General features: G+C 39.5%; 1 protein-coding gene across 2 annotated transcripts in view; it reads right to left on the bottom strand.

The window, feature by feature from the left end:
• grin2ab (glutamate receptor, ionotropic, N-methyl D-aspartate 2A, b) overlaps nucleotides 1-14,742 on the bottom strand; it is a 120,040-nt gene that overhangs the window by 73,103 nt on the left and 32,195 nt on the right. The gene's annotated exons all lie outside the window — the stretch shown is intronic.

The following is a 14,742-nucleotide window of genomic DNA, read 5'->3' as shown; positions in this document are numbered from 1 at the left end:
AGGCTATCAACTCGATAAATCAACCCAGGGTTTCCACACATAAAAGAACGGAAACCTATAATATTAGAAAAATCCAAAGAGGTTAAAGATACAACGCAGACTAAAAGGAGCACAGCTGCTGCAATCAAAGTAGCGCTGCGTGAGTGGTGGTGATGTGAAAAGCACCGTGCATGGCATGTAGGTCTGTAGTATTAAAAAGCCCTCCAAGAACATTTGCGCGCTTTAAGGCCTTTGAATGTAAAAGCTCTATTTACTGCAAATAAAGACATTCAAAGCCAAGAAGAAAAGCTTGGGGAAAAAAGCCCACTGCATTAGGTATTAGAATTATTAGTATCACTGCCCCATCATTAAAACACAGGCAAGATCTGAGTATAATTACAAGAGTGCAGCCTCTCCTGCTGAATTATTTCTGCCCTAAATGGACAGAATTTTTTAAAAACCGTTTGTAACCATCAGGGAAACATGTAAGGAAAACAGTTTCTCGTGAGAATATATATATTTCTACTGAATTCCATCAGGGAAAGACAAAGACTTTAAAGTCTCCTATAACAACTGACCCTCTTACCATCTGTGCACCGAGGCCAACTGGATCTTTCAGGAACTGTAACTATTTTCCAGAGAACTGATTGCCCAGTAGGCTGCGATTTCTTACCTGCTGGCCTGTTATCACAAACACAACCTGCCCCAGAGAAGTGAGCCAGTGAAGTTACCTCCTTATCCTAACGCAGGCCTCTGTACTTTGCTCTGCACTCCCCTCAGTCTTTTTCAGATTGCCTGTGTGCGCTGTGCCACTCCACGTCTGTGTTCCTCATCTCTAGGCTTTGTCAGTTCCACTAGTTTGTGTCTCATTTAGTTTTTACCTTTGTTGCACAACACTTTGGTTTGCTTCTCCATGCTTTCTCTATTGAGACTTCTTGCTTAGCTAAGTCTAATAAAGATCGATGTTGCTTCTACCTGTTTGCGTTGGCTGCATGTGTCAGCGTGATGGAAGTCCATGGCGGCATTTAGTGCTAACCTTTTCTCTCTCTACCTTTAGAGATAGAGCATTTTAATGTGGACACATATTGCTTGGCTGTTGCGATGCAAGTAATTTTTGCTGGTTTCCAACTTTAAGCCAAAAGAACGACACATCCTTTACTTGTTATCACTATGGCCAGATGTAGCAGAGTAGTTTGAATCCGGTGACATGTTCTGACTTCAGCTGATGGTGAGAGAAGTGCAGAGGGAGTTTTTTTCTGAGATAACATTCAGGTTTTTTCTTTCCCTTTCCTTCAGCTCTGATGAGCTAAGGGCACCCGAGTTGACATCGGCATTTTGGACAGCCAAAATGACTTCCCACTATAAGCAAGCAGATGACGCTATGGATTATTTCACATTTGATAATAGGTTGTCAGCATTGCCTTGCTCAGGCAGTTTTCAGGGGCATGGGCAAAAAATAAATAAAAGCTCTAATTCTAACTCAGCTGAGCCAGAGAAGGTCATGAACTATGAAAGGGCCAGGGCAAGGCCTGAAAAGTTTTGATTGCTACTTGAAAAGGGCAATTTGCACCCAAGAGGAAAAAGGGCAGACCATTGCCCCCATGAACGCCAGGCGTTGTCAGTGTCAAAGCTGACTTGTATGAGCCTGAGTCACCACAATAGGAAAAAAGCAGAGGCTTAGGCTGGGCAGCAACACCACTAGCCAGGACCTTAAAGACTATTCTGTCAAATATCAGCTGCGACTGACAGCACTTCTGCTCCTGGTGTCAACAGAAACCAACTGATCACCAAAGGCTTTTTACATCTACGGACTTTTAGCACAACATCATCGCAAAGAATGGTTCTGTGTTACTACAATCGCTGGCTTAAAACAGTAAATAAAAAGTGAATCTGCACGTCCTTTAAAATGTGTGTTTCAAAGGGTTGGTAAAGCGGGGATTACTTGCAGAGCCTGATCCTAAACATCTTGCTGCGTGCTTAGCACTTAGCTCGACACACAGCGAGATGGGAATATGACGGTGCTTGAGCATCACAATAGCTGAGATTCTTTCCATTTTCCTCATACTGAGTCATTTTACTGACATTTCGAACATTTTGAATACAATAACGAGGCTCTGAAATGGAATAAAACATTTCTGAACAAGCAAGTTAACTTGGTTTATTCAAAAGACATATTCGTAGTTCTGTTTAAAGGAGTCATTGGTACAAATGGTTGTTTATACTGTCATACAAAGGAGGCAAAATTAAACTAAATTTCATCATAACCAATGCATGTATAATTTCAAAAGCTGCAATTGTGCATAACGTAGAGGTCACAATACTTAACTCTCAATGCTGCTTTTAACAGTATTCCAGTAACATATACTTCAGCTATTTTCTTACTGCAAAATGAGATTGTTAAGCATATCAACACTCACACTGCAACCTGCCATTAATGCTGCCATAAGACAGATCCAGTCTGCTATCAGTCTGCGACTGAATGGGGTCAAGTTAGCAATTACATTTAATCTGCTTCTGATAATACAGCAATTAACTGAGATAAATAGCCAAAAATGACATATCTACCGCTGTTTAAATGAAATAAAATCACATTAAATAGAAACACTGATCAGAAACATTTAATGATTACATTTGCACTCAGCAACCAAACAAAATACAACCAGCTGAAAGCCAGATGAGTCCAGTCTTCTTGAGCTATGCTCATTGATGAAGACAAAAGACCTCAAAAAGAAGTTAACTGGACTTCTTCACGTTGTTTTAAGATGTTTCACTTCTCATTTTCTTTTCAAGCTCTTAAGACTACCATGACCTGGATGATCCTACCTGGTGACCTGTGCCATCACTTTGTAAACAAAAGTGGTTATGAGTGTGAAACACCCTCAAGCTATGGGTAATCACTCACTCACTCACTCACTCACTCACCAAAGGTTGCATTCAGTGGGAGAATGTGAAAGAATTCAACACAATCACCAGGCAGCCACTGATTTTCTTGTAGATACAGGGAGACTGCTGTTCTCTCTTTACTCATGTGACTGAGACATTAGCTTGTTGTGAATTAGGAGCTAGCTTTATCAAGCTAAGTGCGACCAGTGATGGATGTAGTTTGTTCAGCTGACGTTCTCACAGGATGGTGGTACATCAGATGAGCCCTTGTTTTTATAGTATTGCCAGAGTTTTTATTTTAATTTATTTAATAAAATATTGATATTTATTGTCCCTGGATTGATGTCACCATGCAAAATATCGTGATAGCATACTGTATGTTTCCCCTCACCCATAACTGTTGGTATTCTTACTGTAATTATGTACTGTATTTGTAATTTTGGATAGAAAGTGGGTAAGTTATCAAAACTGACATATTCCCTGAGTAAAAATAGCAGCCATAGCTTAGATGTAAAGTGTGTGCCTGCCATCCTTTCTGAGTATAAATATAGAGTTTAAAGTCACGTACAGGTAAATACACTCATTCTCTTTATTGATAGCACTGAATAAATAGCTATTATAGTAATGAATACATTGTGCACTGATATCCAGGGTCCTTTAATAGATAAACTGTAAAAAGAACCAAAGTAGAATGGCTTTAATGGATTGTGTTGACCTTTCAGACTGGTCGTCCACATCACTGGATGCAAATTATTTCACTTAAAGCAATCATGTGAAGAGTGGGAGCAGAAGGTCAGATCAGAGGAGCTTTTGTTTAACGGAAACAAATGGATTGCTCTTCTGTCATCCTTCAAGGCAGTGATCCACTCATTCAGCAGTGTGCAGATTAAATGAAAAGCAACTTTTGCTAACGTCTACAAACGTCGACTTTTAAACAGGGACTGTTGTTATATGTCTTTTCCCCTTTTTTTTCTAGCATCGTTTTCCTTTTGTGATCAACATTTCACTAATAACTGTATTACTATAATAACAAAATCCATTTCATTGATGGTGGTGAAAAAAGAAAGAAAGAAAATCAAAAGATGCGTGTAAAGCACAGTTCACCATAACTGAATAAGAGTATTATTTTTCTCCATGTTTTTGTTATCTTACTACTGTGCCTCAGTTGCCTTCTGCTTGAATTTGGATTCAATATCTCAAAGGAGGTCCAGTCAAGTAAAATTTTTTTTTTTTTTTTTTTATCAATCGTGTACTTAGAGCAATGTTTTCTTTTTCTTTTCTTTTTATCTCTCCACAGAAATGGACGGCAAAAGCATGAATTCCCAGATTGATCTTTAACAAGTCTGTGAGGTCTTGCCAGTTTGTTGTAGGTTTCTTTAGGACAACCTACAGAAAATCAAACTTCATAAACAGAAAATTCAAGGACAAGGAAAGTGGAACGTGTACTAAAAGGTAAGAACAAAAGTAAGAGAGAACATCATTGTTCACAGATAAAAAGCACTCCAAGTTAAAAGGTAATGATGATGAAAGGGAGACGTGTCAAAGCTGAAGATGTGGTTACTGAGGGCAAAATTCTGATATTGTTTTAGATAGGTAGATACCACTGTCATACATACCATACTGTATGTATGACTTTTAAAGACTATATATAAAACAGCATCCATGCATTCTCTTCAACTTGTCTAATTGAGGGTTGCATGGAGGCTGGAGCCTATCCCAGCTTTCAGGGAAGGTACAACCTGTAACAACCATCAGATTTGCACCTACAGTCAATTTAGACTGACCCCATGCATATCACTGAACAGCGGGAGGAAGCTGGAGAGAACATGCAAACTCCACACAGAAACCTATGGTGCTCTTGCTGGGACACAACAGTGGAAACCACCTCATCACCAGGGCGCCCATTTTAATACAACATGATGTTCATTCATAAGTTCATAAGTTATTGTCTCTACTGTAGACAAATAAGGCAATAAGGTAGGAACAGCTTTACTGTCACGTCCAATTTTAAAACTCTGGGTTGGAAGTAGCAAAAATGCTCAGCTCAAAGCTTTAGGACTGCAGAGCAGTGGGGTCATGTCAAGGTTACTTAACAACTTGACTTTACTTCACAAAAAGTTTTCAGTTTTTTACTGAAAAAGAAAAAAATGATGATGTCGATTAACGTTACACAAGAGCCAGGGGATCTTTGTGTTTTCACCAAATCCACTTTGTTACATTTAGTAAAAGATACGTGGTATCTAAAAGATTGTGGTATATCATCCGTCACAACATTGATCCTGCACATTGACAAACGATTGACTATGACTGAGATGCCAAAACATCCTTAACAAGCATTCATATTTGACAAGTTGCGAGTGAGACCGACCACAACTGATGATGGCAGTGAAGCTTTTACAAAATGGCAGAATTTGACACCCAGCAAATTAAAACAGGCTGTAATACTTTGAGGCTCTAATGAAAAAAGCATCAACAGAAAACAGCATGACCATGAGACGCGCTTCAGCTCTTTTTCTTCTTGGAAATGGTGACCTCGCCACCCGACAGCCAAGTTCCAATATCCTGTTTAACACAATAGGGCATAGACCAGCTGCTTTTTTAAATCTTTCAAGTTTCAAATATATTTCTTCAACCCACAAACAATTTTGATGAATTTTAATGAAATATGCTACAAATGTGATGTTTTTTTGGTCTTTTTGTTTGTCTCTCATTTTCAGTTGTCCATTTTCTGATTTGTGTCAGTGCACATTTTGTGCTGTTCTATGTTCAACAATGGAAAAAAAGCCATAAAAATTTTGTTTCTATTTGAGTTAAGCACATAGGATCTTTAATTATACTGCGTAGTAAAAGTGACCCTGTTTTTTTTTATAAAAGAGAAACAGATTGGATATAAAGTATGAACATGCCAAAGGTGGAAACACACACACAGTGTTAGATATTAAAGAGTTCTATAGGACCAAATATTAAGTGCATGTAGCACTTACTGGTACCTCTGAATGCACATGAGGTATTATTTTTATTGGTAACAGCTTTGATACACTTTATCATGTCAGCTGATGACAGCAAATGCTGCAACAGGAAATGACCTTAGATGAACTCAGTAATGTTGATGTTTGAAGCAGTAAAATGCTGCCTAGTGATGAGCTGGCAGTGGCCACATATATTATTTCATCACCACTTTTAAGGGTAGGTGTGTAACATTAAAGCAATGATAGTCTTTGATGTGCTGCATCAGTTGGCAGATGTCTGGCTCCTCTGCAAACGGTGACTTCACTGTGCACTTAGGATAAGTCAAAGTCTGTTCGTCAGCTATGTCACATTCACAGACTTGATGAACAGAATATCAGCATAATGGGGGCTATTTCCAGGATAACCGTGATATGACCCACATTATGGTATTGTTTAGTTTTTGTTTTTGTTTTTTTACTGCATTACCATAAGAAAGTGCCAAACAGAAACTGTAAACACATTTTTCCCCCTATGTGTTGACAAAACCGGAGTTTCCATTCACTAAACACATTTTTTAAAACAGTCTCCAAAGTGAATGACTCTAAAAACATCTCAGTGTAAAAGGAAAACTGAGGTTTTGGAAACAAAACAAATGAATTTCTTATATTTTTTGTACATAAAACTGAGAGACATTACTGTGAAATAGGCATGGGCACAACTCACCGCAGATGGCTGCAACTCAGTCATATTTACACTCTGGGTGCTATAACATATATTTTATATTATACATATAGAATGTATGTATAATATAATCGTGTGTGACAGACAGTATTAGTCATGTGATAGACTGCTAACCTATCCAGGGTGTAACCTGCCTCTCGTCCTTTGATAACTGGACTAGCAACCCTGAACTGGATTAGCAGAAAAAATTGGATGGATGGATTCTTTAGAACTGTCTTCTGATTGGTTTGAATAGGAGGTGGGTGGGGCTTTCGTGAAAACAGCCAGGCAGGATCTTAAGGATATTCACTCTCTCTGATATCATAAAAAGCCAAGAGTATGAAAAATCCTGTCAGAAATTGAGCGAGCAGTATGAAGCCTGAACCTTTGGTTCACAGTAATTACATGTAAATACACCGGCCTCATTATTTCAGACTCTGGCCATGTTTAACAGTGTGTTTATTCCAGAAAATACTGAAGACCTCTTTTAATTTATTTAACCTACATTTGAAATACACAGCGTCTGCTTGCTGTGAATGTTGCTGCTTAGATGTTTGTCGACCAAAACAATAAGACAGAGAAGAGGCTTCCTATTTTTCAGGTATTTTAGTGTGGATAAAGACCTTTGCTAGTGTGGACATACTTCATATTTTTTTAATTAGTCATAATTGATTCACTATATTTGGAGAAAAAGACCTCAAATGTGGTTCACACTGCCAGTCGGTTGTGTCAAAGTGGTGCTCAGCCAAGCTCAAGGAACCAGGCATCAAACCCTTTGGAGCCAGAGAAGCACAGGAGCCAGGAAAACAGGACTAAATGATGTAGTCTGGTTTAGTCACCATTGTAACCATACTAACCGAGCTACTTTCTCTTTCCCTCCCTCCTCTTTTGAGGTTTTTTGTTATTTCTCTCACATACAGACCCACAAAGCCATCATCCAAGCATGCTTCACAGGCTTCAAGGCCAGCAAGACTTCCCGAATCCTTCTAACATGGCTGGCTGTTCTTCACACAACCTGAGCCTTCTGAGAATAACAACCACGGAAGTAAGAGTGGATAAAATGAAAAAAACAGAAGAGAGAAGGATAAGGTGGCAGCACAAATGGAGATGTGTGGGAGAAGGGAAAAGCAGAGGAGGCTCAGAAAGAAACGTGGGACTGGAGGAGACAGGGAGATACGAAGGAAACAAATGGCAGAGAAAGGGAAAGAATTAGAGGTGAAAGCATGGAAGAGCTCAGCGAGTGAATGACACAGTAATGTGTCTTCAGCAAGTGACAGCAGGTGAGGGGAGCAGGTGTTAAATATTAAAGAGTCGCAGCAGAGAACCTGGGCAAATGGCCCCTACTGATATGGGACATCCCAGGCTGGGACAGACGTGCACATCCAAACACACACACACACCCACACACACATGCACACGCAGATACAGAGACACTAAGAGTAGCATCCGACCACAGTGGCAGAGCAAAGCAGAAAGAACATGCATGTTTAATTCACAACCCTCCATTTCAGCATGTTCCTGTTCCTACACACTGTGACCCTCTGCTCCCCCCTCCACACACACACACACACACACATGTGAAAATAGAAAGTTTAAAGTCGAGATGAACAAGGCTGGCAGAGAATAAGCGAGCATATATGAGGCTGAGGTAAAGCCAACAACATGTCTTATTTCCCAAAGCAGTTTCTTTGAAATGGAAGCACAGCATTCCAAACTAATCCTGTTCCTCTCCCGGGCTTACACATACACTCTGTCCACATCCATTCCACGTTCCCTAACCATGTCTCTCTCCTAACTGCACAACATCAAACTTCCCACTGTTTATCCCCTGACACGCATTATGAGGGATGAGGAGGAGGCAGAGACTGGAAAAGAGAGAGAAAGACAGCTGGAAAGAGTGGACAGATCTCTAAGCTGTTTGTCTTTAATTAGGAGAAAAAAAAGCATCTTGGTCTGCAGCTGGCAGAGGCTGATTTAACTCACTTAATTTCAGTTCAGGAGCCAAAATGTTGCTGTGCAATAACAATGTAGGGTGATGGTGGATAAGGTTACTATCTAGAGGGCCAGTCTGTTACTAGTGTGCAACTGCAGAATAACCCTGAGGTATAAAGCTTCTTTTATAAGGTGTACCGCCAGGACTTATCAGAATTTCGGATAATAAAATTCTCAAAGCCACAAATATAGACAAAGACAAAATTACTGAACTGAGAACAAACAAACTGCCATACCTTTCATGTTTTTTACTGAACACACTGAGGAAAAAGTAAGCGAACAATTAAGGAAATGAGATTGGATGCGTAGGTTGCAGAGGTGCCTCTCTCTACAAAAAAAGGCAGACAAAATCTGGTTAAAGACAAAGTCTGCTTTTCTGAGGAAATATAGCTTTGTGTGAAGCATTCCTCGATGACAACAACTTTTAAAGGGGTTAGAAAATCTTTATAGAGACATATGAAGCTGGAAAGGCTGCAAAAGCTTCTTAAAAACCTAGCTGGTCATCAATCCACAAAGACAAGCTGTCAGCAAATGGAGGCAATTCTCCCTGGGAGTGGGCGTCCTGCAAAGATAACACCAAGAATACATTTTGAAATCCTGAAAGATTTGAAAAAGAACTCAAGGGTGACAAGAAAACACCAGCAAAAACTGTGTTCATGTATCATTAATGAGAAAAATCTGTATAAAAAAGATGTAATGGAATGGATAGCATGCAAACCACATTCAAAGTAGGTGTAGGTGTTAAAGAACACTTTGTTCTTTGGACAAAAATCCACAACACTATGATAAGGATGAAATTAACTGTACCCCGAAAACTTGTTCTAACTGTGAAGCACGGTGGAGTGAGCATCATGGTTGGGGGCTACTTTGGGTCCCAGATCCAGTGCAGTCTTTGGAGGAACAATCCACTCATTAATCCAATCTTAAGTCAGAAGCTGTATTTAAAGAGGACTGATGACAAGCAGTCCAAAATTCCTTTGTGCTTTGCAAGAAGCTACATGAAAGCCTGGTAGACAGTTCATTTAAATATGTGCTCACTTAAGCCATCTTGTTCCAGCAGCCCACTTCTCAGGGTGTAATTGTTCCTCAACACCTGACGTGGACCTTGCCAGGTGTGACGTCCGAGCCGGTATTGCTTCATATTTATGTCTCTTGCTCATGTTTGAGGGAGGCTTAGTTAGCATAGGGGGGGTCTAGCCTAGGGACCCTTACTGGATGTAGAAGTCGTGGTATGGAGTCAAACTCATAACTCCCGTTCCATATAGTCTTGCCACCAGAGATGGGCAGTAACACGTTACTTGTAATGCGTTACTGCGTTATCAGATTACAGTAATCTGATTACTTTTTTCAAGTAACGAGTAAAGTAAGGGATTACTATTGCAAAAACGGTAATTAGATTACCGTTACTTTCCCGTAGGAACGCTGCGTTACTGCGTTACTAAAACCGTGATTTTTTGCGAGAATGTCTCACGACAGTGACGTAAGCGAGTGCGCCGTTAGTGACAACAGCTGTGTGCAGATCAACAATGGATCACATATCGATTGTGGGAGAGAGTATGAGCGTGCAGCGTTTATAGCGTGGAAGTACTGACCTTACTTTGAGTTTGATTCCATAAAAAGTGACAAAAACATTAGCGTCCATCGTGCGTGGGAAGAAAACTTCTTTTTACAGTGAAAAAAACCCCTAAACTTCCAAGCAAGCACCGAGTGCGCAACGACGTAATGGGAAACTCACAGAGAAACTCGCGGATTCTTCAACTGACCGCTGCGGCACACCTGCACCAGGGTAAACCTCCGCCTAACCCACTCCTGCTTTACAGGTGAAAATAGAGCAACAGGACCGCTGAGTCTTTGACTTTATTTATTTCCTGCTGTGTTTTACTTGCATCTATTTGAAAGAGTGAGTGTAAACACAAAAAATATTTTATTTTATGTGCTGGAATGTGCAGAAAATAGGTTTCAATGTTAAACTAATTTATTCAAGTCAGAGAATGTTGCATATAATTAAATTTTTGCTTGATGCATAAAGTTAAAAGATTAAAACTGATAAAACAAGTTAAAAAAAAGAGACTTTTCCATTTGATTACATTTTGTATGATGGATTATGTAGAAAAAGTAGAATTGGGCTGAAAGATCTATCGCTTTATCACCTCTTCAGGTTGTAAATCGTGTTTTTAAAAAGTAACTAAGTAACTAAGTAATTAATTACTTTTGAAAATAAGTAATCAGTAAAGTAACGGGATTACTTTTTGGGGGAAGTAATCAGTAATTAGTTACTGATTACTTTTTTCAAGTAACTTGACCAACACTGCTTGCCACTACGCTATCCAGCTGCTTATTGAGCACAAGATCTATAGAGGCTGGGGTCTATCACACCAGGTGATAGATGTAGCAATACTGAATGATAGCAACATCAGGAAGAAGGACACGAAAAGCTGCAGAAGTACCAAGAGCTCAAAGAAGAGCTCGAGAAAATGTGGAGGGTAACAGTGGGGCCAGTGGTAGTCGGAGGGCTCGGTGCAGTGATCCCCAAGTTAGAGTAGAATAGAATAGAATAGAATAGAATAGAATAGAATAGCCTTTATTGTCATTGTACAGAGTACAACGAAATTGGAGTGCCACTCCCTTGGTGCAAGTTTCAATAATAAATATAAATGTAAAATATAAAAAGTACAAAAAAACAATCGTTAGTACTCAAACAATAGTATGTACAATATATACAGGATAGCAGCATTAATATAATGACAGTATGAATAGGCGAGTGAATCTAGTAGATCCCAGGAATAACATTCAAGATCTCTGTCCAGAAGAGCACAGTCCTAGCAGCTAAGATACTGCGCAGGATACTCAAGCTCTCAGGCCTCTGATAGAGGACCCGAGCTTGAAGGATAGACCACCCGCAGCGGCGAGAGGGGAATAAAAAAAAATTATATATATTTTTAAAATGTATAAAATATTAAAATGACGTCATTTTAACGTCATTTTAACGAGATTAACACTGACAGCACTAAAATATATATAAAACTAAGAGGACCTCTGCCTTTCCCTTACAGTATAAATACCTCATTGTATTTTTGGTGACTTAGTAGAAGATGGCCAAAAATTATGAGTAATCACTTCAGAAATCCTGGTAATTCCAAAGGATTCATGAAAGATTCTTGAAATCCATAAATCTGACAGAACAATCCTGCGCATAAGTCTCCAAGCTTCCCTCATTCCAATCTACAAGATGCTGAACAAAAGATAATCCCTGTACATACATGCACTATCCAAGCCAACTGGATGTGGTCATGCCGTTATGTTATTACAGTACTTTATTATACAGAAGCCTGCAAAACCAGAAAAATGTACACATACAACAACCTTTAAGACTTTGCTTAACTGTGAGATATGGTAACCTGCCAAGATATCTGAAAAATGTATACATTAAAAAGCAATATTGCTTTTTTTAAAGGTGGCTGGGGGCACGAATTTCAATTACCTGATTTGCTTCTAAGACAAACATTGTGGAGTAAAAATAAGCATAATTATTATTTTTATGAAAGTTGACCAAAATCACTGATACTGATGGTTTTGATCAGTTTAAAAATGGCCCCCAAAGCTACATTCTCACTACTATGAAAAAATTAAAAAAAAACTGAGCCAAACTCAAATTGACAAAAAACCTACTTGAAATATATATATATATAAATCCTCGTTTTAACACTTTTATTATTATTATTTTTTAAATAGAGAGTCATTGCCTTAAGTAATAATAATAATAATAATGGATTGGATTTATATAGCGCTTTTCAAGGCACCCAAAGCGCTAAGTCACCTCACTCTGGTTCTTTATCAGTTTATATGGATCGCTGCAGTGCCCATCCCTGTTTATAGCTAATAAAAGTGACAACTGGAGAAAGCCTTAACTTGAAATGTGACACAATCATGACAGTTAAGTTGGCATTCTGGCAGCTTAACACTGCTTTAACACCAAGGATTTCACACTTGCACTGCCCACCTCTATGTATATCCATTATTTTAGAGCACAAGTTTTTTTTTTCTTCTGTATTTTCTTGGCATCATCCTCTTCCTTCTGTTTTTGCTCTCCATCTAAAGCATGCTGTCTAAACTGATACTGTGGCCAGCTAACATGCCCAAGGTACCACAGGAGGATCCGCTCATTTTTCCACTCCTCTAGTACAAACTTGATTGGCACACTAACAGAGTGAAGTGTATGTATACGTGGTGACAGAGAGCACACGACTCGCTCAAGCTGCAAAAAAGCACAATATTGTTTGTTAGTCCACAGTAATCAAGCTGAATTGTTACCAGCCCACTGGGATTTATTTCGATCCTCCAGATTATCGCTACACCACTGACAGCAGGTATGAAAGCAGTGGTCACACTGCCAAGAGATGTTTCACATAGCCAGACTTTTTTTTTTCTTCATCCACAGCAAATCATTTTTGCTGGAGTTGGTTTGTTTTTATTTTTCAAAGTCTTCAGACCATTCCTGCTTAAATGTGTCTGATGTTGTGAGATTAATGGGAGCTAATAGAGCTGAAAAAAAAGTGCTGAAGGGGGTTATTGTGAAGCTGTCACGATCACAGAGGGAGCATCAAGTGCAAAGCATGTGTCAGCCTCACTGAGAGTCCTCGGCACCTCTGTAATTATTTTTAATAGGCGCCATCAGCAAATGCTGTAGCACACCAGTATGTCTGACGCTCAGAAATATTATCAAAAGAATCAATCGGTTAATAAACAAATAAATGCCAGCTATATTTTACACCTAATCAAATAAAAATACCAAACTTTTGATTGTTTCTTAAATGTAATATTTTTTGTTGAATTTATGTATTTGTATCTATTTATTAAGATTCTGAACAGTAACAGTATCCATTCACAAATGTGTAAAGAGGCCTTTTACATAGCATATCTGCCTCCCAAAGAAAATAATAGTTATCTATGACTAGCCGCCACATCTTGTTATTATCATGCCATGTGCATTGTAGCAGTTTTTATGTGGCTCGCCTTATCTGCAAATATGCAATAAAAAACCTCTTATCTCAAAGAGGTGATCATGTCTCCCCTTTAAAATATACGCATCTCTTGTTAAAGGTACAGTGTGTAAAATATCACGACTACATGTCAGTGGACTGCAGATTACAGTCACCTGAGTCCTTCCAATTCAAGTGCATAATCCTAGCTATGGTGGCAACTCTGGTCGTTATTCATCTGTAGTGAGCGCAGGCTGCTGGTTCACTGTTTACCTCCGCTGTCAATATAACAAGTGTATTCACTCTGGAGGGCGTACGAGTCAGTGAGTCAGTAAAGCTCATGTCTGTGCAATGACAGCAATACTGAAGTGAGTTGTTGACGATATATCAATAGCTAATGAAAACCTATAGTCCCAATCGTGTCTACAGGAAGCTTTAACACGCACAAGGAAGTTCACTTGTGCCCTCTCATGTCCTTTCCCTACATTTCTGATCTGACAAGGTAGATGTGAACTCGAGCAACCGCATGTCTGAGAATTTTCGATGATCTGCTGATTCACTGTTCTTCCATACCTGCCTGCTAGTGGGATGGTTTTGCCCCAATTTAAACCAGGCATGGAGTCTTTGTTATTTACAGGTAAACCCTGCAGGAGCTGTTGTGGAGGAGCTGGTTAGTTACAGGCCATACACACTCACTTTTACACCTGGGAGCTGCCAGAAATGACCGCTCTCTTGTACTTTTGGCCACCGAGCTGTTCAATTAGAGCAGTCGGGGGCTAAGTACCCTGTTTAATGGAACATTAACGGCAGCGATTGAGAGCGAGAAAAGTTTCATTTATTTATTTCCCCTATCGTTATAAACTCAGCGGGGAGTCCAAACTGCTGACCTTCACGTTACAACCACAGACCCCCTCACCTTCAAGCCAGTTCTGTCTCCTTTACCTCACTCCTCATTTCTGTTATCGTTCTTTCTTGTCTTTTTCTCTCGCACACGCTCGCGCACTGCATCCCCCGTCAAGGAGCACTTCAAAAGGCTGCTGTACTGCGGCAGTTATTGGTTCCTGTGTTTTGGCTGCTGTGCCCTGAGAGATTTAAAAGCTAAAGAACCAGTTGTGTTTGTCTGTCTGTCTGTCAGTCAGCGAGGTCTACAGAGCCAGCACCAGAGAGAGAATTCAGCTTAGAAAGCAATGTACATCCTTAACTTTGCACTGAGCACCGCACCAAAATAAACACACACACA

The sequence above is a fragment of the Haplochromis burtoni genome, unplaced genomic scaffold, assembly GCF_018398535.1.
Source record: "Haplochromis burtoni strain Fernald_Lab_line unplaced genomic scaffold, NCSU_Asbu1 Contig_122, whole genome shotgun sequence".
NCBI classification, from domain to species: domain Eukaryota; kingdom Metazoa; phylum Chordata; class Actinopteri; order Cichliformes; family Cichlidae; genus Haplochromis; species Haplochromis burtoni.
This window is presented reverse-complemented; position numbering and strand designations above follow the sequence as displayed.